At 40.2% G+C, this 27,834-nt stretch overlaps 1 long non-coding RNA gene across 2 annotated transcripts in view; it reads left to right on the forward strand.

Moving 5' to 3' along the window:
- Positions 1-27,834, forward strand: part of LOC123384612 — a 196,883-nt gene that overhangs the window by 129,030 nt on the left and 40,019 nt on the right. The window lies entirely within an intron of this gene.

Consider the following 27,834-nt stretch of genomic DNA (forward strand, 5'->3'; position numbering starts at 1 on the left):
TAAGAGGATTTTAAAAAGTAAAATGAAGGGAGCTTGGTCACACAAACCTTAATTTCCAGGTTAATTAAAAATCTAAGCCTTTTCTTTGTACACGATACCAAAGTGCATGATGTGTTATAAACCTTCTTCCTGACGACTCCACTGGTTCTTAGAGCAATCATTTACCACCCCTGATTCTGGCTCAGCTGTGTCAGGGGTTACTCTATGTCAGACAGTGGGCAGTAGGGAGTATCTTGATTCTAATCCCATTGACAGAGGAGTATAGGTGTTACTGCCTCCAGTTCACAACTATAAAAGTTGAGGTTCAGGAAAACTGAGACTTGGCCCAGGTCACTCAGCTGGGACATTGTGGTTCTAGAATTCCAAGTCTGCATGCTTGACTTCTGTGGCTGGCTCTTTGATGTGTTTCTTCCCATGGACTGACAATGAGGGGCTTATTTCTAGGGAAATCATTGCTGCGTATTGATCTAGGTACAACTATCTTGTAATCTGATTAATCACTAGACATCCATCTCAGTGACAGTCCCTGGCAGAAGAGCTTATGTGAACAGTGTCGTGGGTCGTGGCTGGTTTCCACCAGGAGAGACCAGCATTTGCTCCAACTTACTGACCAGACCACTCAATCAAATTTTATAGTTAATTCAAATTAGCACTCCTGTAGCTGTGAATTCTCCTGTTTTTTTTTTCTTTCAAAAACTGCAGCTGAATTTGTATCTAAAAAGATTCAGAGTTTTCCTTGACTTTGATAGAATCAAAGATAGAAATGTCCAATGTGATTATTGCTATAAAAACCCCACTAAAAAGGCAAGGAGGGAAACTAACCCTCAAGATAACATGGGAAAATTATATTTGCGTAACATAAACTGAGTCTCTCTAGCTTCTTGTGGCAAGGGATGATAGGTTCACCTTGAATTAAAATTATTTAGCTCTGGGCTCTTTCAAAATGGACTTTATTTTTCTATTTCAGAATGTCACTCTTATGATCATTCCAGGTACAGGAAATGATGTCTTTCCTTGGGCTTCATGTAACCAGTGGGTAGTGTCATTTATACAAACTCATCACTGTGTAATATCTGGTGCTATTAAAACCTATGTGCTCTTAAATATTTATAATGAGAAAAGTCATATTCAGCATCTTGCATGCATTATTAACGGTCTCTAAATACATCTTCTAAATCAGTTACAGTGTGTATTGTACCCCTGCCATGAAATTTACCTTCCCAATTCAGTTTGTACATTTGTGGCCAAGGACTGATGGGTCTCCAAGGAGTATTGTGACCCAGATTCGGTTTCCATATGTTCAGTGCTTCCCAGGGTTTTCATATCCGTTCACTTGCTGACTACTCATATGTATATTCATTTTCATATAAAATTAAAATGTCTCATTATTGAGATTTCAAGAACATGTTAAAAGAGAGAGAATACTTGACTATGTTTGGGACAACCTGAGTTCTAGTCCTGGCCTTGCTGTGGACCTGCGTGGGTGCCTGGAGGCAAGTCCGTTTGGGCCTCATTTTCCTCATCTGTGAAAGGAGGACTTTGGATAGGTGGCTTGTTTCCTGCAGAGCATGGGAGGCTCAGGCCACACACCTCTCAGTCTGGAGGACAACTGTGGGACCTGGACAGAGCTCGGCCAGTGAGACATGCTGCTGGGACCAAACAATCCAAACTTTAGAAAATATACCACAGACAAGTGTAATTTCCCTGTTTGGGGTGTGGTGTGGTGTGGTCAGATTGCACTTTTGTGGCAAGGACTTACTCTGAAGGATATGGATCATCCCACTGTTGGCTGTTCTTTAGCAGGAAATGCTATGGCTCTCAGAAGTAGGGAGAGGAAGGTTTTCTTATTGGTATAGACTAAATGTTCATGTCCCCCCAAAATTCATACGTTGAAATCCTAACCCCCGATGTGATGGCACTAGGAGGTGGGGCCTTTGGGAGGTAATTAGGCCATGAGGGTGGAGCTCTCATGAATGGGATCATGCCCTTGTTAAAGGAATACCTGAGGATTCCCTCTCGTTTGTGCCATTTGAAGACACAGTGAGAAGACAGCCTAGGAACTGGACCCTCACCAGACACTGAATCTGACACACCTTGATCTTGGACTTCCTAGCCTTCAGAACTGTGAGAAATAGATTTCTATTGTTTATAAGTCACCAGTCTATGATATTCTGTTACAGCAATCTAAAATGGACTAAGACATTTATTTAGTAGAGGTCTAAACTCATAGCCTAGAAAGTATGGTGGGGAAAGGGTAGATTTGATAAGAAGTTAGGTGGGATATGGGTGGGGACCCTGAGGTTGGCTTTAGAGTTACAGCTGCTAAATCCTTCTTTCTCTTTACTTAGATCCTTGGGTCTTCACTTTGTTTTCTTGACATAATTGTGTCTGAGTTCTACTACAGGAAGTTAAGGAGAACCTGTCCCTCCTTATGGTACAGCTGGGCTGTCAGGGAGGCCAGTGCAGCTGGGCCAAGAGTCAACAGCCACAGAGGAAGAAGCATGGAGACTAGACCAGGAGGCCAGCTGGGAGGTCTGGAGGAACTTGTTCTAGGGCCCATGGGAATCCTCTGGAAAGCTCTTAGACATAATGGGTGACAGCAGGATGAGTATCTCCAGGAGGCTAGGGAGGTAAGATCATCTTGTATGCGGTGCTGAAGATCTTAGCTTTCATCTAGGAAATGGGAGGCAGTTCAGGTCTTTTGAGTCAGGCATCAGTGTATCATTTTTATATTTCATCAAGGAAATCCTGGAGGCAGTGTGGGAATGTAATGGGAAAGAGAGATGGAAAATAATCCAGTGTCACTCTTTGCATGTTATGTCAGCCTTCATAAATGCCCGCAACTCCATTTAGGGCTTCAGATGTCTGGTGTAATTGGTCTGTGTAAGTCAAGCTCTCATTTTGGACTCCAGATTGTCCAAAGCCCTTATTCATCTCTTCGGTAGAGTAGAGGGCAGTTCACTCATGATTTTAGGTTTTCACTTAACATATCGATAGTCTTTAGTGTTTGAGGTCTCCTAAAAGAATAGGAGGGAAAATCTAATTAAGAGAGAGTGCGTGTGTGTGTGTGTACGTGTGTGGGTGCACGTATGCCTGGGTGCCCATGTGCCTGTCCGTGTGTGTGCATACCCAAGCATGTGTGCACTGATTGGATTTTATAACATGAAACCCCAAGTGCATGATGAAGAAAGAACCAGCCCAGAAGTCAGTACACCCGTACTCTTATACTGGTCCTATGTCAATCTGCTGTTTAACTCTGGGTAGATCACAACTGACCTGAGATTCTGTTTCCTTCTCTGTCAAATGGAGGCGGGGAGTGAACCAGACCTCGAAAAAGCTTATCAGCTGTACCATTTTTATGTTATAAATAACCCCTTCCCTCATATCTTAGAGCTGGTACGCACTTTACAGATACTGTGCGTTGTTTAAATTCCATGGCGTGCTATGTATTTTAGGTAGGAAATAATAAATAACAGAAAAAGAGGGAAGAATATATTAGATTTGACCTTGGCAGTTTCATTTTTAAAAATGTTTTCTGAATGGTGTGAACAAGCAAAAAATAATCTAAGCCAACAACAGATAAACCTTTTACCATGGAAACCATGAGACAATAGATGTTGTGCTGTGGAAATGAGTGAAACCGACAGGATGAATGTGGAACACGCACTGTAGAGAGATTTGTACCTTGCAGGAGACTGGGAAAAATAAGATCTTTTGGTATCTGCACATCAATAAGGAATGAAGGTCTGAATTCAGAAATATGATATTACAGTCACTTATTTTAAAATAAGACACATTTTGATAAATTCCAGAGCAGGATTTTTCAGCAGCAGCACTATGAGACTTTGGGCCAGATAATTCTTTGTCATACGGGGCTGTCCCATACATTGGAGTATATTTGGAAGTATTCTGGGCTACAAACTCGATGACCATAGCATCACCTCCCCTTATCCTGAAGCAGCAGAAATTAAAATTATCTCTAGACATTGTTGAATGTCCCCAGGAGGACAAAATTACTCCCATTAAAAAAATTTTTTTTTAATGTCAATTCATTATTGAGAGGCAGGGAAAGGCAGAGCTCAAGCATGGAAGGGGCAGAGAGAGGGACAGACAAAGAATCAGAAGCAGGCTCCAGGCTCTGAGCTGTCAGCACAGAGCCTGATGCAGGGCTCGAACTCTCAAACCACGAGATCATGACCTGAGCCGAAGTCAGATGCTTGATTAAGCCACTCAGGCGCCCCATAAAATTACTCCCATTTGGGAACCACTGTCCTACGGTCAAGATTTTTAAAAAGAGGAAGTAAGCATAGGTTTTAGAGCCAGAAAGACCTGGTTTCTTTCTCAGCTCTTTTGTTTGCTAGTTGTTTGACCTCAGACAATCTACCCATCTGTTGGAAGCCTTGGCTTCTTCACCTGTTAGAAAGAGATAATATTGGGGCACCTGGATGGCTCCATTGGTTAAGTGTCCTATTTTGGATTTCAGATCAGGTCATGATCTCATAGTTCATGAATTCAAGCCCCACATTGGGCTCTGCACTGGCAGTACAGAGCCTGCTTGGGATTCTCTCTCTCTTGCCCTCTCTCTGCCCTTCCCTTGCTTGCCTTCTCTCTCAAAATAAATCACCTTAAAAAAAATTTAAAGGAGATAATATTGACAATCTCACTGGGTTAGCGTAAGGGTCAGATTATATAAAATCACAAATATAAAGGGTCTGGACTATAGGTGCCCAGCATGGGAAGGCAGTCCTGGTGATGAACAGGAAAAAAGGAGAAAGCAAGCCCTACTCTAGGTTAGAAAAAGGCACACACTGTTAATAGTCATTCCCATTTACATGTGGATGAGAGAACCGATATCATAATCCCAAAATGTTCCTTGTACCTTTAATCAGAAAGAAGTGATATTTACTGAGTACCTACTGAGTATCCATCAGACACTGTGCTAGCCCCTTTATATTTATTGCCTCCTTTAATCTCTCAAGAGCCAATTGTGGTACTCATTTATGACCATTTTCAAATGAGGTAACAGAGGTTCCAAGAGATCTGGTATCCCATTGAGTGCCATACAATAATGTCAGGTTTGGTCAATTTCAAAGCCATGATTTCAGATGAGATTGATGGTCAGGGATACTGAAGTTGAAATCATTATGTTTTTATAAGGGGAGAATTATCATGAATTTGAAAGCGTATGACTTTCGCCAGCAACATATCTTGCTTGAACATAAATAATTATGGCTAAGAGAGTTGGTTTCAAGGCGCTGAGTTACAGGGACCATTACACGTGTTCAAAGAAGTATGTGACTCAGTTTGAAGAATATGGAGTGTGTTTTCTAGCATGTACTCACTGCACAAGAAAAGCTAATGGCATGCATTTGATTTATTCTAATATTCAATTAAAAGTCCAGTCAACTAGATTCTCCTTTGTCAGCTTTCTTCTGTAAAAGCTGTACCTAAGAGAAATCTTGCTTCCAGTGCTCCCTGGCCCCAATCTTTCATGCTGGTAGAAGGGAAAACCCTGATTCATGGGTCAGAGAATTGGGTTGTATTGCTTTTGAAATATTGGTGCATGGTAGAAATGGTTTCCAATTACAGAGGACTGAGTGCACAATCCCCATACTGTTCTATTTAAATAACTGCTGAATCGCCAGGGCTGCTTTCCTGTTTCTAGCTCCCTGAACAAGTAAATAATGGAAAGAGGAAAAAAAATCAGCATTTGTAATAAATAACCGTACGATCTGGTATTGGAACCTCAGTCCTTGGTCATATTTCCTCCCTCCACCATGTTTTTCCTAATGGCAGCTCTGAAATGAAAGTTACCTTGTATATATAAAACTTAGAACCCAAGCTTACCTCTTGTTTGCACCTTTAGGAATGTTTGTGACAGCATGTTGCAAGGGAAAATAACACCGACTTGGGAGTCAGGCAGATGTAGGGTTGAATCTCAGCTCTGTCATCAGCCAGTGTTGTCAGTGGAAATATCTCATACTTTTTGGAGTTTGAATTGCATGAGCTTTGAAGTCAGACCAACCGGGTCAGGAAACTTAATCTCTGTGAGCATCTATAAAATGGATAGGTCCTCATATGACTTGCAGGGTGAAAATCGGGGTAATATATGTGAAGTCTCAAGCATAGTTCCTGATATATGTCAGGCTTTTAGGAAAGGGACAACTATTATTGCATCATTAATATCAGTTTCCTTGTTAGAGCAATAGAAGAGATTACATTCAATTTATGTTATAAAATATACTGGGCTGATAAAATGCAAGTTACACTGACAATAGGTATACAGATGAGTTTTTAAAAATTCTCACAGGGGAATTCTATGTGGATCAGAGGTTGCATTCTTTTAGAAATGGCCTATGGTTTTGTGAGCTGTTCTATGACACTTGGGTGATGGGGTTTGTTAGTACCTGTCATCCAACATTCAATTAGTTGGGGGAGAGATAGGAGGGGTGTGTGTATGTGCCTGTGTGTGGGGGGGGGGGTTGGGGGAGAAAGAAAGAGAGAAAGCACCAGGGAGCATGGGCTTGCTGCCTACCTGTGTCATCAAGATAAGGGGAATGCTTTTTGATGACATCTCCTCTGACTGGCAGGCCAGGGGAGGCAGAGGCAGGCATGCTCAGCAGCCAATAGGATTTAACAAAAGGATCCTAGAAGTTTACTGCATGAATGGATTTAAAGGAGTCATTTGGTCCAGGCCCAGCTGATGCTTGAATCCCTGATACAGCTTGCCAGGAAGACATCTCCCATTCTCTGCCTGGGTGCCTCCACGGTGGGGAGCTCACCACTTCTGAAAATGATGAGTTGTACATTTCAGAGAAGAGAGTTCTTCTCTGGGTGGAGCCTGGCCTTGTCTACCTGTTACTCATTCCTGGGTTCTCGTTCTGACCTCTGGGGTGACACAGAGTAAGTCCATTTCCCCCTTCCAGTAAGGCGTTCCGGATCTCGAGAGCACCTGTCATTTCCCTTGGATCTCAGCACCCTCATTCTCCTTGATGGCTTGTCAGGGGCTGTGCTGGAAGGGACATTGATACTTGTACACTGAAGAGTTAGTGACATGGTAGCATGGGGGGAATCGGATATCACTAGAATCTGGGGTTTCTTAGACGTGCCTGTGTACAAACAGGGGTGTCCTGGTTGGCAGAAAGAGCCTGGGATGTGGACCTGCGTGACCTTGTACCGTCGCCTGACTTGTCTATGTGTCACTTTCTATGAAATGGAGAGAATAACATTCCCATCACTTGTGATGAAAAAGTGTGTGTGAAAATAGTCTGTAAGTTGTGAACCATTATACCTGTGATAGTGTGCCTGATGATAATGGCTGAAGACATTTTTATTTTTTTAATTTTTTTAATGTTTGTTTATTTTTGAGAGACAGACAGAGTGTGAGCGGGGGAGGGGCAGAGAGAGAGGGAGATGCAGAATCGGAGGCAGGCTCCAGGCTCGGAGCTGTCAGCACAGAGCCCGATGCGGGGCTCGAACTCACAAACCATGAGATCGTGACCTGAACCGAAGTCAGATGCTTAATTGACTGAGCCACCCAGGTGCCCCATGGCTGAAAACATTTGTGGTTATCTCTTTAGTCAGTCCCAGAGAAACTTCATAGAAGTGTTACCAGCTTGAAGTCTCCTCGAACTTTTGCTATGACGTGTTTGTAAAAGGCATCATTCTGAGTAGCTGTTACTGACATCAGGCACATGCCTGCACGGGCATATGGCTTTGTTGTTGCCCATGCCAAATGTGGCGTGAAATCATCCCAACTGGAAGCTGGAATTTAGGTCAATCTCCTTCCTTAATGATGAAAAAAAATATATATAACAGAACTCAATGATTTGCCATTTGAAACAAAAAAGGGTATGTTTTCTTCTTGTCATTGATGTTGGATCATTTTGCTAAATATTATTGCTAACTCAAGCATGACAGCTTTGATGTGGACCTGGAAGCTGGCTGCAGCCAAGCACCAGTGACATCTTGATTACTTAGGATAGAATGCCCTTCACCATCTCACACTCACATTCAGGCTTTATGCTGGGGCATCCAGGAACAGAGGGCAAGTGCCAGGAGTTGCCATATCTGTGAGTGAGTGAGTCAAACGCACAATCGATCAATCACAGCAAGCAGGTAAGTGCTAAAGGCAGCTTACAAGATGCTATGGGAAAGGAGTGACACTGTCCATGGTCAGCCCGGGCAGTTTTCTCTGCTCTGGACTCCACCAGGATGATCTGTATATGCTTTTGTCTTCTGCCATGGTCTTTGCTTTGTGGCATTTACAGGGGACCACATATTCCTATTTCCCATCAGACTGAGCACTCTTAAAAGCCAGAACTCCCCCTGAGCCTTTCAGTTAATGAGCATGGGTTCTGATACAGTAGATAGAGAATGGGCGGTATAACTGAAGGGTGAGTGAAGTGACAACTGAGATTGAAGAAATATTTCTTGAAGCTATTTCTTTTTTTTTAATTTAATGTTAATTTTTGAGAGAGAGAGAGAGAGAGAGAGAGAGAGCGAGCGAGAGCGGAAGCAGGGGAGGGGCAGAGAGAGAGGGAGACACAGAATCTGAAGCAGGCTCCTGGCTCTGAGCTGTCAGCACAGACCCTGACACAGGGCTCGAACTCACAAACTGTGAGATCATGACCTGAGCTGAAGTCAGATGCTCAACTGACTGAGCCACCCAGGTGCCCCATCTTGAAGCTATTTCTTGGAGAAGTAGGATTTCTATGAGCTACAAAGGACAGTGATGACATTCCATATTTGAGCACTTGAGCAAAGGCTGGGAAGTGGGGGAACCTCCTTCTTTGGGGAAGGAATGATTCAGAGGGGCTGGAATTCAGGTCCATTGCCATTTGTTGAATGCCTGTCATGGAGTATTGGGGAATCATTCAGAAACCAGTGATTCTCACAAAAATCTTGGGAAGCAAGCTTCATACTATGCCCATTTTGAGATGAGTTTACTGAGACTCAGAGAGTAAATACATTGCTGAAGTTCACATAGCGAATAAATGTCCAGACTGGGATTTGAACCCAGATCCGTGTGGCTCTGAAGACCACATATCACATGATCACTGACAGGGCATCCGAGCTGTATTCATCGGAGGTTCACTGTCAACCCAAACTTCACACGCTTCTGAAGCCTACCTCCCCTGAATCCACACATCCCCCACCCCCTACTCCACTGCTGAGGTACCATTCTAAGGGAGTCTTTCTCTGAAAGGTGTTCTGTTCTTCAGCCTCATCTTTGTGCATATTTTAGTCTGTGATCAAGTAGGCAGACAGTGTTAGAAATCACTGACTCACTCTCTTTGCTCCCAACCAAGGACACGAGGCCCAGAGTAGAGAGTGCCCTGCTGACCCCCCTGAGAGCCAGGCCTGGGTGCGAGCAAGTCTCCTCACTGCCTTAATTCCAATTGCCTGTACATATAAAGGATTCTGGAGAGTTTCTAGTTTTCACTTGAGAGCTGCTGCAAAAGATTTTAACATATGGCAGGTATTTTTGATTGTAGAAATTAAGGGCACTATCCTTAGATGGGGAAACTCACTTTGGAAAAGTGATTTCTATGTTGACAAAATATCTAACTCCACCCATCTGTTACTAAAGTTATTTACAAAACACCCATGCCTGGTTTCCTCTAGATTCTCTTCTTCAGAGGCATGCAGGGTATTGGATCAATCCTGTTCCAGCAGATTCCAGGCCACACAGGCAGAAGAAGCAACCACTTGAGTGAATAATTTTTTGAGCCACTCTCTGTGGGTTGGGACAGATGATCAAGGGCCGTGGAGTCTGTGTAACTAACCCAGGACCTTTTCTGCCCTCTGGGACCACATTGCGTGCACGGAGCACCCACTGCAGGCCAGACACTGTGATGGACATTCTCATATTTATTATCTAATTTAAGCAGCTGAGCGACCCTGTGTAAGGAGTTTAGTTCCTCTATTTGCAGATGAGCACAATGGCATTAAGGGAAACTAAGAGATGTGCCCAAAGTGAAAAATCTAGCATCTGGTACCTTTTTAGCAGTTTGAAACAGAGCGAACAGAAGGCAAAAAGTATTAAGATGGAATAGAAACTATAAGAACGAGTAGGCAGGGGGTAAATTCAACTTCAGTTGGAAATAGGGGATTAGGCCACTTTCCCATGCTGCACTTCCTACAGAGTCACCGAGGGTGCTGTTTCTATTACACAATTACTGACAAAGTTTGCAAGAGGGGAGGTGGTCATGTTTGTGGCCAAGGGGTTAGTGGGAAGAGAAGGCAGGCAGCCTTGCTGGGGGTCATTGTTTCAGTGGATCGGATACCACGAGGCTTCTGATGCCCCGGCTTTGAGGGCTAGAACCTAGACCTTCTTGGTACACTCACAGATAGCTCATGCTCGGGGTCGAACACTGACAGACGTACCTAGAGAGTAGTGTACAAAACGGATGCCATGGGGGGCCTGGCTGGCTTAATCACTTAAGGGTCCAACTCTTGATTTCAGCTCAGGGCATGATCTCACTATTCGTGAGTTCCGTGAATGGCTCTGCTGCTGGTGCACAGCGTGCTTGAGATTCTCTCTCCCCACCTCTCTCTGTCTCCCCCTCCCAACTCCACCCCACAGCTCATGCACGCTCTCTCTCTCTCTCAAAATAAATAAATATTTTTTTTAAAAAATACCAGTTTTTAAAGAGACAATCAGAGATGTCCTTTTGCAATAAGATGATGCCCGTTTCCTCAACCCAGCTTACCCCTTCATCTAATATCAGTGTAATCTGGGAGATGGAACTGGCAACAAAAGTGGGTTTGATGAGCTTCGAATTAAAGCAAAAGAAGGTGATCTGTATAGGCCAGGGATGGAAAGTTATGGTTCTCAGGCTAAATCTGACCTGCCACCCGTTTTTGTAAATAAAGTTTTATTGGAACACAGCCATGCCAATTTATTTACATATGTCTCCAGCTGCTTTCATGTCGCAGCAGCAAAACTGAGAAATTGTAAGAAAGACCATATGGTGTGCAAAGCCTAAAATATTTACTATCTTGTCTTATAGAAAAAGTTTGCCAACTCCTAAATCTAGTCCACATTAAGACTCGATGCACCTATGTTTTGTTTCCTGGTCCCATAATTCCATTTCTTTCGAGCTCCCAATTCTGTCCCTCTTCCTCTCGTTCCCACTGTTCTACTTAAGAACCTTGGAAAGTTCCAAATAACTAACACCAAAGCAAAGAAACCTGAGCAGAAAAGGAGGGGATAACTGGCCCACAAAGCACTTTCAAGGCTGAGATGGCCTTACAAATATCTGGAGTTATAGACCCTGAAGCCACAAAGTTTGTTCCATTCTCTCCTCTCTAGCTTTTCCTGTGTCACTTTTATTCTCACTTAGTGGAGACAGGCTACTTCTCGTTGGGAGAAATGACTGCCAGATGTTCGGGGTCTTGCTTGCTGAAAGGGTTTTTTGCCTCTTGCTCATAGCTGAAAGGCCTTACAGAAGCCTGCTGATTGGTCCAGGTTTACTCACGTGCTCATTCCTGGGACCAGTCATTATGTCCAAGGGTGGGAGATAGTGAGGCCCCATGTGGGCTCAGTTTGGCCCCTGTGGGTGTGGTCTGATTGTGGAAGTAGGATCCCAGAAGTAGGGGGCCTCTGGACTGGGCAGCAGACTACCCGAGTAGTTCCGTGTCGCTTGTTGCCTCCATCTCCAGCCCAGCCTGATTACTTCAAGCCCTTTAGCGCTTGCCTGCAGGCCAACTGCAAATCATCGAATCTCACCCGCCTCTAGGCACCCTGGGTACTATGGCGGGAGGGTCTTCCTGAGTGCCTTCTGATCGTATTCCTAAACGTAAGCCTAAAATGCTGAGACCACTTCTCTTCCTCCCCTTCCCCACTATGGGCTGGTGAACTTCATCTAGTGAACCTCTGACTCCTAGTTTTCCCCTACATCCTTGGAATGCCCCAGTGGAATTGCTGTCCCTTTCTGTCTTCCCACAGTCTTTTGTGCATTCCTCTGTTGCAGACTTACTTACCAACTGCACCATATGGTCTGTTTGTTGTTGCCTTCACTTACTGTGAGCTCCAGGAGAGTAATCTCGAGCCTTGCTCACCTGTGTACTCAGATACCATAAAAGGTCCCCCACGGTTACTTGCTTGATGAAGCATTTCTGCTCACACTTCCCTCCAAGGAAGAGTCCTTTAGTGATCAATCCCTCCCCACCCAGGGTTATGGCAGTTTTCTTTACTCAATTCCTCTTTCTGTGCTCACCATTCATTTACAATGGCATATTCTTTCTTTACATGTGCCGACATCATTGAATAAGGTCTGCTTGAGTAGCAGTTCACTGGACCTGGTCTCTTCCATGTCTCCTAGTTCTTACAGCCAAACATACCCCGCCTTCATTCCCAAGTACCATCCATATTCCCAACTTGCCTGAGAAGAGAGTCTATTACAGTTTCGTTTGAGCAAATAAAAAAGTCCAATAGTTTAGTGCACATACACATGCACACCCACAAGTATGAGTATATGCATGTGTTTATATAATATGTACATGCATTATATAATATACAGACCTCAGTAAGCCGTAAAAACTGCCAAGGTCCAAATTAGGTATTTTCAGGTGAATCTTTGGGACAGAATGCAAGGCCTAACACAGAGTCTGGGAGCGCCCATTCCAGAGCTGTGTGTTCTATTTGCTTAAAATTTATATGTTTCAAGATTTGAAGAGAATAACATTTGGAATCACAGGTCCAGGATTTAAGTCTCACTTCTCCCCTTTCTGAGTAATCACAGAGAAATTGTACTTAATGGCAATGAGCCTTTATTTCCGCGTTTATGTCACAGTCCCCTCTTCTGGATTAGTGACCAAATTTAAAAGAGAATGCATAGGGAAGTGATTTAGAAGCTGTGAAATGCCATAAAAGTACCAGTTATGACCCAAATAGAAATTTAAGAATTCAGACATGAAATATTCCATGTGAACTCCATGGGAAAAAAATTTTGAAACACTCCTACCACAATCTAATATTTCCCCCAACAAAGTATGGTGTGGAACATCCTAGGTAACTTAATTACCTAGTGGAATGACAGCTTCAGCAGTGCTTAACGACTGCCGTCTGAGGACTCTGGCAGGTTTAATATAGAAAGCAAACCGGAGCTAACAGATGTGTCTGCCTCTTCCTGGGTCCCATCACTAGGGAGGTGCAGCTGCGGCTTTGCCTTCATCCCAGGTAGTTTGGCTTTGAAATGTGGCTGTGCTTTTGCGAAACTCCCTCTACGGAAGCTTTATTATCTCTACTTTTCCTGAGGATGGCCATTTTCCTTGACGACTCCATGCTGATGGGTAACAACAAAGATTCTCTGCAGATGATTCTCTGCGGAGTGAATGGTAGGGTGGAATTTTCTGCTTTCAGAGGTGTGTGTGCACCTCGGACAGAGTGTGCTGACAGCCCCTAACAGTGAAGCCAGTGGGTGACGGCACAACTAGTTGTGTGCTCTCAGCAGTGACGCTGGAATATTTGCTGAACTGCTCACAAGCCTTCCTTTTCCCCAGTTTGGAAGAAAACCAGCTTCGGCACTGGAAGAAGAGGACCGGAGGGAGGTGGCAAGAGAGAAAGTCAACATGTACAAGACGTTTTGGGGTTTTGACTTTTGCTCTTTACCTTGATTCTATCGCTATTTATAAATCTTGGTGGTTTTTTTTTTTTCTTCAGCTTTATGTAGCACATCCACATCTGCTACATACAGGGTGATATTGGGAGCTAACTACTTACAAGGTATTCTTGGAAAAGTGTATACCCTGCTCTGTGCTAATGAGAGGCTTTCGAGTGGCTGTTTATTATTTCATATTCTGAGCTCCAACGAGCACTAGGCAGTAGACCAAACACACACATATGGTCTGTGCCCCGTAAATATTAAAAATGCATTAGTCAGCCTAAGTTTTCTTTTGTATTTTCTAAGACTTGTCAATCACAAACCAATAGGTCCTATTTGTAGAGAAAGAACAGATTTAAAATGACAAAACCAGAACATTTCTCAGAATCCTGGGAAGGACTGGCACTTAAAAAAAACCAGTGACAACAAAATTTCAAGTGAGTTGTCTTGGAATCTGTCAGATTTGGAGATGCACTGCTCTCTCTGAGTCTGTGCATCCCAGATGGAGTGGTTTCTGTAGAAAAACAATCATAGTTATATTCAGGAGAGCTTACTTGGCAAGAAAATCATGATTGAATTGATGCTATTGTGACACAATGTAGGAGTTTATAATTGCAATTTGTTATGAAACAGTTGGACTGAATCCCAAGGATGGATATTTTAATGCTCTGTGGGGAAATCGGAAAGAAAGGCATTAGCAAGGACAGATGTGATGGCAGAGTAAGACTGGCTGTTGGGAGGGCTTGCTGCTTGCTATTTGCTTTGGTGAAATTTGGTTTGGTGAAACCGCAGAAGTCCCAGGTCCAGGCCCTAGTCTCATAGGACGAGACTCAACTTAGCCAATGTACTAGAGTTGATCGTGTTTGGGAAGGCCAATTTATACTGAGTAAATTCAGGTATATACACTAGGAACAATCTTGTTTACTTACCAGGAGATGTAGAACTGTAGGACAGGCCAACCCTTCTTTTGGGCTTACCCAGTATACTCCCTATATGCCAACAACACAGGAAGTCAAGATCCCTGGTAAGCTTGGAATCAGGGAAAGGTAGATAGTTGCATAAACTGTGTGGGGCTTCATGTGTCCACTTCCACCATAGGCGATGCTCACTGTTGGGTTGATGGAATGCTTTGAGTGGCCCAACAGGTAACCTGTGGCCCTAAGGGGACTTCGATGGCCACTCCAAAATCTCCCTCAGCAGCTCGCCCTTCCCTAGCCTTCCATTGTTGACATTCTTTCCGATACAATCCTTGCATCTTTCTTTAATTGTGATAATATTTCCAATTACATTAAAATTGGGGCCAGGCCAATCATTTGGCTTCTCTTCAAAATGCTATTCTTTAAATATTCAGCACTTCTTTAGAGGAGAAGTTGAACTCTGCCTAGACAAGCATCAAAGCAGGAGCCCGACGGCAGCACTCAGCCTCTCTGTCATTCCAAAGTTGTTCCTCCCTGGCCCAACTTTGCACTTCCCACTCAGCAAAATAGTGCTCTGCAGAAAACTGCATCTACCTGCCTTCACAGACAGCTTAAAGACCATCTATCATTAGTTAACCCGGCTTAAAATAATATTGCCTCTCACCACATACTTCTCCACAAGGTAGATTCTCATAGATTAACTTCATCTTCTTCTAATACTTGCACACACATGTGTTCATCCAAAGATGTTTCAGAACACTTTTGAATCAGTGCTATAGGCAGCTACCTGCTGGCTTGCTCTTTAGTCTGGCTAAATTCAGAGATAAATCTTTGCCCAGCCTGGGAACCCTTCACTCTATTTATGATTTACAGTAAATTGTATCTGTAAAGCCTGCATATCTTTGCATCTCTAAAGCCTGTCCATTCAGTTTATTTTCATTTTTGTTTTAAAAAATTATTCCATCACTCATTTATTTATCTGTGCAGCAAATGTTAACTGATCATCTTCTAGATTGTACCCTACACAAATAGATAAAGAAGGATAATACACAGTCTTCATGCCTGTGGGGAGAGACAGGCAAGGAAACAGATCATTGTAACACAGCATGCTGAGTGCAGCAATGGAGACATGCCAGGGATCATGGGAACACGGCGAAAGGCAATCAGCCCGAGAGCCAGAGTGGGGCTTCAGGGAGACTTCCTAAAAGGGAATGCTTGAGAATTAGCCAAACTCAGATGAATGTGGGAGGTTTCATTAGGCAGAGTGAAACCATGATATCAACCATCCTGAGCTGAATCCATGGTTTAATTCCAAAGGTAGCATGAACCCTTTTTCCAATTTGTCCCCTGGGGGTTTCTCTCACTCTTGACCAAGCATTTCCTTTGTGTGTGTGAGAGAGAGATTGAGAACAACACTGGGTGGCAGAACTCCTGGATCTAATAATGTCTAGTACTTTGTTGTTTATCAAGCAAATCCACGTTCATTATGCCACTTAACTTTCCAAAAAACCCCTTACAGCGGTGATTCTTAACTGGAGTGATTTTACTCAGAGGCCACATTTGGCAATGTCTGCACATATTTTGCGTGGCCATACTGGGTGCTGGGAGATGGTTGCTGGCTTCTGTTTGGTGGAGAGATGCTGCTATCATGCACAGAACATCCCTCCACAGCAAAGAATTGTCTGGCCTGAAACATCAAACAACAGTGCTGAGATTGAGAAGCCCCATCTTGAGGTTCTTTGCAGAGGGAAACTGAATCTCTTGATCTAGCTTTATCTAAACTAGCTGTGTGATCTTTGGCAAACCATTTAATCCCAATCCCTAATTCTCCTACTCATAAAACCCATATTTATTTTGACATTAAATGTTCCAGAAAATGTTTTCCAAATCTAAGAGTCTTTGATTCCCTGGATTCAAATGTAAGTTTAAGCCAACAAACTTTTAACAAATAAGCAAACAAATAAGCAAACAAACTTTTGCTGTAAAAGTTACAGTTGTAATACATTGATTCTCAGTACAGTGTTCTATTTGGATAATAAATAATAGATTTGCTCAGCAAGTACTTGGAGTGCCCCACATGGGTGCCACACCATGGTGTGGCCGGGGTGATCCTCCAGAAGGCCCTGCGTCTGTCTCCAGCCTCCTCTCTCTTGCTCTGCAGCAGAAGCTGTGAATTCCAGGTGCCCTTTTGAGCATCTGAAAATTTGGCCAGAATCCACAGAGTGACAATGTGGTTTCCAGAACTTGTTGAGATTATTCACAGTTATCAGTGTCCCTGTCCCTCCTCTTCCCACAAAAACTCTTCAAACTCCCCATCACCTGATATCGTGCACATTCTGTCCTTAGGTGACTATGTGATAGTGTTTTGGGAAAATCTACAGAAAGTCACCCCACTGAAGGGTAAGCCAGTTACTAAGATCCAGTGAAAACTATTATAAACAACTTAATGAACTCTTAACGTATGCATTCTATATCACATCCCTGAAAGATGAATATTACTTTTTCCATTTGACCGATGAAGAAACCAAATCTTGGAGAGGTTAAGTAACTTCCTTTGATTTTTTTCAGAGGAATGATGAAAACCTGACAAAATATGAGACTGTTACTTTGGAAACTATTAAACTGGTGTTTCAGATGAGATGGGAGGAGGTTTATTGAGTCATCCTTATAAGACATTGATCCATCTATGTACCAGGACTGATGAGGCAGTGTTGTATGATAGAAAAAGTGGTCTTCATAAGCTGAATATCTGCATTTGTAAAATGAGGTAATAATTCTTGCCTTAGAGATTGAATGTTATAATGTATGTTAAATGCAAATTATAGTGCCTAGAATATAGTGGGTGCTCACTACCAATGGTAGCTATCATTACTGCTGTGTAATCACTGGTACATATTTAATCTCTAATATCTTCAAAGCTGGAAAGGGGCAGGTAAATGGAAGGATGTGGAATTATGAAACATGAGGTTACCCAGCATCAGGATCTTTTATATGTGTGCCAGACTGATTCCATTGAATCCCCTTTATAGTTCTGCAAGTCTATAGGGCTCGGTCCATGAAAGTTGTTTGGAAAATTCTTATTCACTTGAACTTGTAAATTGAGTCCCTTTTTGGCCATATTATCTACCAATCAATTCAACTACCTTTTTTTCCCCATTCTAACTTCATTCTTGAAGGAAATGTTTCATATTTAGTTTTGATAAAAATAAATCTGGTTTGTTCTCTGCATTAGGTATTATGCTAAGGCACTGTCATTTAATATTTGGGTTCCCATGGAGATACTTCCCAAGTGGGACTACAAAATTGAGGGTTCTTATTGATCCCCTGCAATTAAATGGTTCCTCTGAGAGAGAATCTGACATCAACTTCTCTCTCTTGGTGTTGCCACAAGAAAAGTAAGAACCAGTGAAGAGGGAAGGTATACAGATGGAAACATTCCCCAGTCTGCTAAAAAGTATTGCCTTCTGGTCAACTCATAAAACTGTAAACACTGTAGTGATTGCTTTCCAGTTATAAAGGCAAGGCCTTTGGTTGGTTGGTTTGTTTTCTAGATGAATAGATACTTGCTGAGTCAAAGTGGATAGAATTACATTGTTCATATCTGCACATATGTCCCAGTCAGGTGTTTTAATTTCCCCAAAAAAGGTTCTATGGGGTTATATCATGCCCACCCCCTCATTCGTGTTCACCCAGAACCTCAAAATATGTACCTTATTTGGAAATAAGAGTCTTTGAAGATGTAATTGGAGTTAAGATGAGGTCACACTAGAGTAGGATGGATCCTAAACCCAATATGACTAATGTCTTCAAAAGACAAGGAGAAGACACAGAGACCCGAAGCAGAACTCTTCATGAAGGGAGAGACAGAGATTGGAGTGATTTGTCTATGAGGCAAAGAATGCCAAGGATGTCTGGGAACCACAGCCATGGAATAGACTCTCTTTGTGAGTGCCCGTAGGCACCAACCCTTTAAACACCTTAATCTTATACTCCTAGCCTCCACAACTGTGAAACAATAAATTTATGTTGGTTAGGTCACCCAGTTTGTGATGATTTGTTACAGCAGCCTTGGAAAACTAATATAGAAGCCTTTTTTTTTTATAAAGCCTCAGTGAATAACTTTATCGAAGTGCTTTGGAAGCAGAAATAGTTAAACTGGACAGACCCAAAGATCAACCAAAATTCACCATCATCTTTTCCCAGTAGGTACCACTTTTCTTTAACCTGCCAGGATACGTATCATATAAAACGGGGTTATAGAAGCTTTTGAATACAGATTAATTCCTGGATGTAAATTTCCAGTTACCAGAAGGTTATCACAACATGCCTTCTTGGCTTAAAATTTTCTTCTGGTCTTCATTTGATTGTTTGCTTTTGTTTTTCAATTGGCCTTGGTTCCAAATTGAACCTGGGAAAAAATAATGGGATTTAATATGACAATAAAATATTGGTTCAGTTTTCTATTACTAGGAGATTTCAATTCATTGTATGAAGAGTATCAGTGGGTTTTGCTGAACGTGTTCCAATTTATGATTAATGTTTTAAAGGAGTGGAGGTGTTTTAAAGGAAGTGTTTAAGGTTTAAATCCTATCCAACTTAAAAACAAACAAGAAAATGGCAAGATTAGCCAGATCTTCTCAGAAGCACCATTAAAGTCCAGGTCTTCAAATTTTTGTCCCTTTTTACTCTGTAGAAGACATAAAAGGAAAAAATAAACCATTAAAAATTTAGGACAGGCAGTATATACATACAACTTCAGAGTACTCAAAGATGGGGGAAGGGAGTCCATTGGGAAATTGACAACCAGGAAAAATGTGGAACAGTTTTGGGGTTGGCCTTTGGCAAAAGGGTGAACTGTCTAGGAGTCGGAGTCAGGTCCTTCAAACACATGGCTTTATCTTTAGACTTTTCTGTAAGGTGAGGGGGACCCTTAGCAAAAATAGGGAATAAACGGAGAGATGAGGAGGTGAGTGATAGGTTATTGAAATCACTCTGATTCCTGTCTGGGGAGAGCTATGGGACAGAAATGAGAAAGGTTGGACCCTAAACATCACAACATTTTCCCATAATGTAGCTGAACTTGGCAGTCTTACCTGCTACTGTTACATCACCTGGGTTTGTAAGTGCATGGTGAGTACCTTTAAAGCATCTATATACTCATTGTTTCACTTGGTCCTCATATACACTCATTCACACACAGAACCGTAAGTATTTATGCTCCTATTTTACCTGAGACTCTGAGAATTTAAAGAAATTTCCCTGAATCACATAGCTAGTAAGTAAATGAGCTGGGATTCAGCTATTAATCTGATTCCAGACCCTAGCTTTTATTGAACAAACTCTGCTGTCCTCTTGGAAAATCCCTGGAAAGCTACTTCTTTGACTATTCTGAGAGGCTGATCAGTCCAAGTCTTATCTCTGAGCTGGTCATTAACGATAATATAGCACTAGAAAATAAGCTAGGTATAGAAATTACATGTCTACTAAAATATGTCAAGTTTATATCTTTTCTGAGTATCAACAAACACATTTTAGTTCCTAAGGAAGTCTCCCTTTTCTTCCAAACAGGCACATTTCTTTAAATAGATCTTTTAGGGAATACAGAATAATTTCTAGTGACTATTTCACGGAAAATGTTCACATGGAAATGAGGGATATAAGCAGAGTACTCTAAATTTCTTTGGAGCTAGAGATTGCACCTTTCTTCATGTAATTGAACTCAAGATGAAAGCAATGGTGTCAAAATCATAAAATGTCAAACCAGCTTCCAATGTATATTGTTGAACTTCTCTGTAACTGAAGTGTTTGGAAGATGAATCCTGGCTCACTACTCTGAGTTGACCACGTACGTGCTTTGTTAATATCAGGGGAACTTCATTAGCATCTAGTGAAGATTAAAAAAAAGAGAAGAAGAAGAAGCCATGATAATAACCAAAAATAATGTTGCTGTGTGCCAGGTATTCTGTATGAATTATGGCTTGTAATTCTCCCAAAATTTTAGGAAGTAAGGTTGGTTTTACTCAGATTTTTTTTTAAATCAGAAACACTTGAGATAAGGAACTATTAACTTAGAAAAATTAAGAAATGTGCTCAAGATCCCATGACTAGTCCCAGGATTCAAACTCTCATCTATCTGACTCAAACTCCATGCTCTTAACCCAGTTGTAAATCCAAATATGGAAGACTCAGTATTTTGATGCCTCCTTAATGGCTGAAGTGGTAGGTTGCAGAGGCATGTGAAGTATTCACAGCTATGTGTGAGCCACTGCTGATTCAGCTGTCCCCCCAAAAATATTTATTGAGTAAATTTATTAAGTGCCAAGTACTATGCCATTTGCTGGTTATACAAAAGTGAATATGACACATATAATCTCTTACTTTTAGAAGAAAGAAACATCCTAAAAGTTAACCCACTAAAAATGAACTATGAGTGGTGGTAAGTACATCGAGAAAAACAAACCAAAGGCTGAAATAGAGAATGCATTTGGGGTAAGCGTGGGGTGTTATCTCAGTGAGGTGACACTTAAGATGAAGGATTAGTGGAGCTGGCGGTATGAAGAGTCAAGGTGGGACATTGTCCTCAAGGCAGAGAGAACAGCATGTGCAAAGGCTCTGGGCCGGAAAGAGTTGGACATATTGCAGGAACAAAAGAGATCTAGTGCGATTGGAGCACAATAAGGGCAGGAGTGAGGCCTAACATGGAATTGAGAAAAAAGCAGAACCCAGTTCAAAGAGATGTTATTCTTTAGTGAATGGGAAGTCAGGCAGCAGTGAAAGACATTGAAGAGTATGAGCAGGGAAAGGAGTAGAGAGAGGGTGTTCCTGGAGCTGAATCCTACTAATTTTCATGATGTTAGAAGACCCATTGACTTGTACTGCCACACTTACAGAGCCACTTTAATTCTGCTCCTCGCTGAAGCTCTGTCTTTCAACACTTCCCAGGACTCTTGAGTCCTTGCTAAATTCTCTGCAACCAATTGTGTTATAGACTTCTCAGGATTTTCCGTATAAACAATTATGTAACCTGCAAATAGAGATAATTTTACTTCTTTTCTATGTATATGCCATTTAATTATTTTTCTTGTGTTATTGCAATCTTTAGTACTCTCAACATAGTTTTGAACACAAGTGGTGAGAGTAGTCATCTTTGTGTTTCACATCTTAGGGGGAAAGCATTTCAAGTTTCATCAAGTATAATGTTATAACTAGGTTTTCCAAAGATGCCTTATATCGTATTAGTGAAGTTTCTGTTTATTCTTATTTTGATGAGGGTTTATAATATAAATTTATATCACGAATGGGTGACATATTTGTCAATTGCATTTTCTGCGTCTATTAATCATACTGCTTTTCCTACTTTCTAGTGTTATATTCACTTAGTGATCTTAGGGTAAATCCTACTTGGCACAGATATATAATACATCACTAGGTTTTACTTTTTAAAAATTTTGCTGAGGAGTTTTTACATCAGTATTCATGAAGAATTTAATTTATAATTTTTATGAAGTTTTTGGCAGGATTTAGTATTAGGGTTATGCTATTCTCATATAAATGATTGAGACGTGTTTTCTTTTCCTCTGAATTCTGAGTTTGTAGAAGACTGGTGTTATTTCTTCATTGTTTAATAGAATTTACTAGTCAAACCATCTTGGTCTAGAGTTATCTTTATGAGAAGGCTTTTGATAACTAATTAAATGTTTTTAATTGATACTAGGGTTTTCAATTTTTCTGTTTCATTTTGTGTCAGTTTTGGCCAGTTGCATTTTTCAAAGAATTTTTCCATTTCATAATTTGATAAATTTTATGCAAAAAGTTGCTCATAGTATTCCCTAAAAACTCTAGTGAAGAACTCTTTTTTTTTCTTGATATTGATCATTTGTGTTTGCTCTCTCTCTTATCTAGTTTTGAGAAATTAACAGTTTTCTTTTTTCATATTCACAAAGAAAAATCTTTTGGCTTTGTTTATTTTCTCTATTTTATGTTTTTTTTAAAAAAAATTAATTTTGGCTCATACTTTTTTAAAACTTATTTTGTGTTTACTTTGCCATATTTTTTCTAGCTCCTAGGCTATTAGGTCACTGGTTTTGAAACTTTCTTCTTTTCTAAAGCATTAAAGCTGTAAAATTCCTTTGAATCATTGTGTCACCTACATCCCCTAAATTATATGTTTTGTTTTGCATTATCATTCAGTCCAAAACATTTTAAAATTTTCCTTATGATATCTATGGTAACCCATGGATTATTTGAAAGTGTGTTATTTAATTTCCAAGTATTTGGGAATATTCCAGAAAATGTTCTATTGATTTTAATTTAATTCTATTGGGGTCAGGGAACACGGCTTTTAAATTTATTAAGAATTGTTTTGTGGTTTAGCATATGATCTGAGTTAGCGACTGTATCGAGAACATTTGAAAAGAATATTTATTTCACAGTCGGCAAGTATAGTGTTTTATAAATATCATTTGGGTCACGGTACTTGATACTGGTTCAATATCTATACCGGTTCGGATCTTTGATGGATTTTTGTCTGGTATCCATTTGTGAGAAAGGGTACTTAAGTCGCCAGCTATGATTGTGTAATTATCTATTTTTCTCTTCAATTCTGTCACTTGTTGCTTCATGAATTTTAAAGCTCCATTTTTAGGAGCACATTTATGACTGCTATATCTTTCTAGTGGTTGGATCCTTTAACCATTATGCAGAGTTCCTCTTACTATCTAGTACTGCTCTTTGCATTGACTAATATTGATATTAATATAAGACTTACTATTCTTACGTTTACTGTTAGCATAGTATGTCCTTTTGACTCCCATTTACTTTCAATTCATCTGTCTTCATATCTGAAGTGTGTATTTTGTAAATAGCATATATTTAAATCTTGTATTTTATTAGTTTTTACAATCTTTGTCTTACCTGGAATGTTTGGTCTATTAACGTACAATGTGATATTGTCACGGTTGGATTAAATTCTGTTATTTTACTATTTGCCACCTTTTGTTCTGTTACCCTTTCCTTTCTTCATTTGGGTGATTTGATCATATTTTATAATTCCATTTCATTTCAGTTATTGGCTTTTTAGCTGTATATAATATATTTTTTGGTGGTATTTGTGGTTACTTTACATACCTTTAACTTTGTACAATCTACTTAGAATTAGTATTATACTACTTCACCTAAGATGTAGAAAGCTTGAAACCACATGGGTCAATTTATCCTTGTTCTTTATGGTACCTATCTTTCTCTTCATGTGCACTACATATGTACTAAACATAAAGCTTCTAAGACAGTGTAACTGTTAAACAGTTCTGAGTATTTTAAAGAAAGTAAGAAGTGAAGTTGTTTTTATAGTTATTCAAATATTTACCCTTTTTTTTTCTTTTTTTAATATTCTTCATTCCTTCCTGAAGGTTTGTATTTCCATCTAACATTATGTCCCTTTGGCTGAAGAACTTCCTCCAATTTTACTTCTAGTTTAGTTCTCTCAGCAATAAATTCCCTGGAGTCTTTCTTTTAACTGAGCATGTGCTTATTTTGGCTCGGTTCTTGAAGGATATTTTGTCTAGACATAGATTTGTGGGCATGGTTTCTTTCTTTCTCTCCTTTAATTATTGTGTTCCACTCTCCTCTGTTGTTTCTAGTAAGCAGCCAGTAGTTATTTAATCATTATTTTCCTATACTTAATAGGGAATACTATATAGTTATATAGTCTTATAATATGTGTATTATATATATAAGAATATAGTCTTTTCCTCTTCTCGCTACTTCCAAGTTTGTTACTTTAGTTTTCAACTTTTACCAGTTTGTACTGTACATAGGCATGTTTTTCTTCATGTTTATTATTCTTGTGATTCATTGAGCTTCTTGAATTTATGTCTTTCTTCAAAACTGGGATATGGCAATCATTATTTCTTGTCCTCTCCTTTTGGTCCCAATCTCTTTCCTCTCCTTGCGAACTCCAGTTTCTTGTTTGAACTTTTGATGTTGGCTTATTTGGTCCCTGAGCCTCTTATTTATTTCTTCTATCCTTTTTTTCTCTGTTACTTATATTGGATAATTTCTACTGATCTACCTTTAAATTTAATGACTCTGTCCCCTGTCATTTCTATTCTGCTGGTAAGCACATCCAATGCTTTAATTTATTTTTATGTATGTATGTATGTATGTATGTATGTATGTATGTATTTATTACTTCAGATACTGCCTTTGTTAGTCCTAGAATTTCCACTTTCTTAGTGGTTTCTTCTTCTTGGCTAAGATTTCTTGTTTCATTTCTTAAGTCCATACTTCCTTGATGGAAATGTGACCAATTATAATAACTGCTTTAAAATCCTTGTCTGCTGATTTTAACATCCAAAAAGTCACCCAAGAGCTAGGCTTTATTCCTTTAAAGCAGGGGTCAGCAAACTTTTCCTGTAAAAGGACAGACAGTAAGGAGTTTACTTTCTAGGAGCCTCTCACGGTCTCTGTCGTACATTCATCTTCTTATTTATTTATTTTTTAACAAACTCTTCAAAAAAGTTAAAACCATTCATAGCTAACAAGTTATACAAAAACAGGCCAAAGGTTAGATTTGGCTCTTGGACAGTAGTTTGCTGGCCCCTCCTTTGAGAATGTATCACATTTTTTTTGTCTCTTTGTGCATCAACTACTTTTGGATTATATTAGGGAATTGTGAGTTTTATGTTGTAAAAACCACAATTATGTTAAATTATGTTACAGTCTTGTAAGGACTGTTATTCATTTTGGGGAAGCTGGCTTTAGCTGGCAATTAACTCGGTTGGGCTCAAGCTATCCTTTTGTTGGCAGCTCAAACCTCAATTCAGTTAATTTGTTCATAGTTTAAGTGCTTAGAGTCTTCTCTGAGCTTTTAAAATTTATTGGGGCGCCTGGGTGGTGCAGTCGGTTAAGCATCCGACTTCAGCCAGGTCACGATCTCGCGGTCCGGGAGTTCAAGCCCCGCCTCAGGCTCTGGGCTGATGGCTCAGAGCCTGGAGCCTGTTTCCGATTCTGTGTCTCCCTCTCTCTCTGCCCCTCCCCCGTTCATGCTCTGTCTCTCTCTGTCCCAAAAATAAATAAACGTTGAAAAAAATTTTTTTAAATTTAGGGTGCAGCCAGAGATTTGGGGTAGAATCTTCACATAGAATTCAGGGCTCTGCCTCTCCATTCTGAAAGTTTTCCTTCAGTTTTCCAGCTGCTGGGGATGTGCTATGTAACTTCTGTCCTCCAATTCTGTAGTTTAGAAAGGCTGCAGATTTTTTTTCTCAGTGAAAACGCTGAGGTCTTCTGTCAGGCTAAAAGGCAACAAATTCATCCAGTGCTATTGTGCGTTTCCTAGGGACAGCTCCTCTCTAGAATATTCCTGTGTGTGTTTTTTTATTGTTTTCCAGTCTCTGTTATTAATTCTCCAGTGTTGTTATTGTTGTTGTCTACATTATTTTCCAAAGTTTATATTTGTTATAAATATAACATTTTATAACATGTTATATTTGTTATAAAATATAACAAATGGAGGATTGTTCTGATAGGACCTCATTCAGCTATACCAGAAAGAAAGTTGACATATATTTAATATTATATGTCATTTATAAGTATGCCATTTGGAAATATAAGCAAATAATTTGGTTAAATAGTTCTAAAAATAGTTCTTCACATTCACAGTTCAGAATCATTTTCTGAATCACTTTTTGACTTATTTGTGGATGTCTGTGTTTTTTCATATAGTCTCATCTTTTATGCCATCAAAAATACTGGTGATGCAGCATTTTTTTTTAACAGTCTTCAATTATTGTCCCCAAGGTTTTCATTCTAGCTGATTATAAGCATTCTGTAAATTTTGATGCTGGCATTTTTGATTTTTGTTTTTAATCTTACAAGAGGTTGACTACCTGTCAATAGAAGGCATTCGGACAACAACCATTATTCGTATTCCTTCCTCAAATGGTTATTAAGGGTTTATTAATTGAAACATTTAAGGGATGCTATTATTCAGTAATACAAAGGAGTAAGCACTAGTTTACATATGTACAGGAAATGAGAAGTCTGTCACAATTGTACCCTGGCTGATAGCAACTGTGAAATGACAGGGATTATAAAGCACATGACAATTTCAGAGACATTAAAATATGAAAAATGTGCATCTTATAACTAATTAAATGTAAGATTTTAGAACTAGAACAGTTGGATTTTCTAACCCTATATGCTCCCAGATCTCTGATCTTCCTCCCTTCACTAGATTTCCACTTATAAACCAGCCAATCCTTCCATGAGCTCTTGTATCATAATACCTTCTTAAGGGTGGTCAACATTAGCTAACGCCCACTACCAGTACGACTCAGCTAGTTACAACATACATCACTGCCCATCGTCCATTGGTTAGAACTCAATCTGACAGCCAATCGCAATTACAGTGGAAGTTGAGGAATATAGTCTACAGATGGGGTCAGATGGTAGAGGAAGTGGGTGAAGAAACTAGCCCCCAGAGGCTAACGTTTGCCAAGGTAACACCGCAAGTAAATGTCAGAGCTGGTATGTGACATCTCTAGAGTTCAGCTTTCTCCTGTGTAAAATGGAAATATTAATAATAGTTTCTATACCATAGATCTATTCTAGGGATTATATGATATGCTATGATACATTGAGGAGACTTTGTACCAACACTAGCATTTAGTAAGTCCTACACCATATTAACTCAATTTGACTCAGCCCTCTACAATTTTTTTTTAGTATATCTTAAGTCTACTCTTCTCTTACCATTTGGATAAATACCATTGATTAAGAAACTGTTATGGGCTAGGCACGGTTGGTTATCTTTTTATGCACATTTAGTCAATTACTCCTAATAATCACATAAGGTAGGCTTAATGACCAACTGCATTTCACAGACAAGAAATGAGATTTAGCAAGGTTAGGTATCTAGATTTCTCTTGTCTCTCATTAGCTTGATGTTTTTTGTTTCTTCACAGCCCAGCTCAATTCTTTCTTTCCTTATGGAGATTTTACCTGACTAGTCCAGCCCTCACTTAGCTCCAAGGGACATTACGCGCGCGCGTGCTCATACACACACACACACACACACACACACACACACACACACACACACACACTACTTAGCTCATTTACCTTGCATGATATCTAGCACTATACTGGGTGTTTAAAGGACTAAAAACTATTTTCAGTATCTGTTGTTTTATTAATTAATCAAAATAGGATTTAGAATATACTGCTTCCATTTTATTGTAATCTTTCTAAAACACAAATCTCATGTTATTCTCCTAAGTGCTTCAGTAGCACCTAATAGCCTACTGGTG

The sequence above is a fragment of the Felis catus genome, chromosome A3, assembly GCF_018350175.1.
Source record: "Felis catus isolate Fca126 chromosome A3, F.catus_Fca126_mat1.0, whole genome shotgun sequence".
Lineage (NCBI taxonomy): Eukaryota > Metazoa > Chordata > Mammalia > Carnivora > Felidae > Felis > Felis catus.